Source organism: Octopus bimaculoides, chromosome 4 (assembly GCF_001194135.2).
Source record: "Octopus bimaculoides isolate UCB-OBI-ISO-001 chromosome 4, ASM119413v2, whole genome shotgun sequence".
Taxonomy (NCBI): domain Eukaryota; kingdom Metazoa; phylum Mollusca; class Cephalopoda; order Octopoda; family Octopodidae; genus Octopus; species Octopus bimaculoides.
In genome coordinates, this window is record NC_068984.1 from 55,683,382 (window position 1) to 55,686,091 (window position 2,710).

Consider the following 2,710-nt stretch of genomic DNA (forward strand, 5'->3'; position numbering starts at 1 on the left):
TGAAAGAAGCTCGTCGTACATATATATGTGTGTGTGTGTATGTGTGTGTGTATATATGTGTGTGTGTGTGTCTGTGTCTGTGTGTTTGTGTTAGCCTCCCATCATCGCTAGACAACTGATGCTGGTGAGTTTACGTCTCTGTAACTTAGCAGTTCGACAAAAGTAGTAGGCTTACAAAAAATAAGTTCAGGGGTCGATTTCTTCGGCTAAAAATCCTTTGAGGCGGTGCTCCAGCATGGCCACAGTCAAATAACTGAAACAAATAAAAAAATATGGACCCCACCAATGGCCATATGAACCCCGGTTGAGAACCGCTGATGTAAACGTTTATGAACTTTCAAAGTATCTAATAATAATAAAAATATCTATTTGGAGAAAGCTATGCCCTCCAGGCCATCTGAGTTAGCGAAGTGATTTCGATTCGCACTTGCAGCCAATGCACTTTAGTTCAGCAGTCAACCGTTTGCGGAGGATGGTGGGGGTGGAAGTCACCACCTTTTATAACACCCATTCTCTCTCTCTCTCTCTCTCTCTCTCTCTCTCTCTCTCTCTCTCTATCTCTCCAATAAATGATAGTCCATCGGCTTTGTCAAATAGGAAATCATTATTGTGATGTAGCAGTACCACCACCATCATCATCATCAACGTCATCATTTTCATAAGTAGTAGTAGTAGTAGTAGTAGTAGTAGTAGTAGTAGTAGTGGTAGTAGTAGTGGTAGTAGTAGTAGTAGCAGCAGCAGCAGCAGCAACAGCAGTAGTAGTAGTAGTAGTAGTAGTAGTAGTAGTAGCAGTAACAGTTGTAGTAGTTGTTGTAGAAGAAGAAGAAGAAGAAGAAGAAGAAGAAGAAGAAGAAGAAGAAACAAAAATACCACCTTCATTGCAATGTAGTTATTCCAACCACCACCATCATGATCATCATCGTCATCAGCGACATCGATATCATCATCATCATCACCTGCATCAACGAACCAGAGACGGGGGCCTTCTTGCAGTTACTCGGTCAAGAAATAGCAGCTAACTCCAGATGCATACAATACACACACACACACACACACACACAAACACACAAACACAAATCTATGTAGATATATATGTGTGTGTATATATATAAATTATCTAGTATGTATGAGCGTGTATGTATCTATCTGTCTGTTTGTGTGCGTATGTTTGTATCTGTCTATCTGTGAACAGGATGAGCTTCTATGCTTTTGAGATCATGTAGCGTGAACAGCATATTGCATTGCCAGGTGAAAACTAGCCACCACCCTTATCAAGCTCTAAGCTTCATTAACCAACTAACGTCTTCTATTAAATCTATCAAACACAAGCACACTCATTCACATAATATTTTACACAATGAACATAATGAAAGTTATTCTGAAGTGATGCGCTATCTTATTTTTGTGCTTGTCGGTGTTGCGGCTGATGCTTATGCGGATAGACGTGCAAGCGTGTCTTAACATGTATGTTTGTGTGTGTGTGATTAAAGGGTGGGAGATTTGCAATATCATTAGAGCTCTACGATATTTGTTCCCATCCTCACATTCTGAGTTCAAATACTGCCGAGGTCGTCTCTGCTTTTCATCGTTTCAGGACCAATAAAACAAAAATACCAGTTGAGCACTGGGGTTCATGTATTTGACTTGTTATCTCCTCTAAAAATTTCAGACTTTGTGCCTATAGTACAAACGATATTATTATTATTATTATTATTATTATTATTATTATTATTATTATTATTATTATTATTACCAATGCGGCGAGGTGGCAAAATCGTTAGCGCGCCGGGCGAAATGCTTAGTGGTATTTCGTCTGTCGCTACGTTCTGAGTACAAATTCCGCCGAGGTCGACTTTGCCTTTCATCCTTTCGTGGGTCGATAAATTAAGTACCAGTGAAACACTGGGGTCGATGTAATCGACTAGTTCCTTCCCCCACAGTTTCAGGCCTTGTACCTAGAGTAGAAAGGATTATCATTATTATTGTTATTACCGATGCGGCGAGTTAGCAGCATCTTTAGCGCGTCGGACAAAATGCGTAGCGGCTTTTGTTCCGGCTTTTACGTTCTGAGCTCGAATCCCGCAGAGGCTGACGTTGCCTTTCGTCATTTCGGGTTCGATATTATAAAGCACCTGTCAAGCGTTGGGAGCGATAGCATCGACTCACTGTTTCATTCAAAATTATTACTCTTATAGTTTGTATATTACTACAATTTGCAAATTACAATTAGTGACTAATTAGAACAATTTAAAAATATATATATTGTTATTGCGGGCATCTACATAACTGCACGATCTGCTAGTGATAGCAACTGAATTTCTATTAACTCAAACTATACTGTTTTCGTGTGTGTGTATATATATATATATATATATATACACACACACATACAGAGGATAATATTGCGCTCGGTTTCTGTTACATAGGAAAAAGGACAAGCTGGTTGCAGCTGGAATGCTTTTGATCATAAGTCTTCTCGATCAGGATTAACCTGGGGCTAAAGAACTACAACAACCAGATCAACAAGATACATGAATATATACGAATTTATTAGGGTTTTGTTCGTATTTGATTGTCTGAACCATACAGGAAGCATTCTACTGTACTCAGTTTTACTGGGTTTATAATACCCGCTTTGTAATTGCCCTTGGGGTAAATATATAAAAATAATTTCATCGTTAACAGCAGCGTCAACTTCATCTATAATATT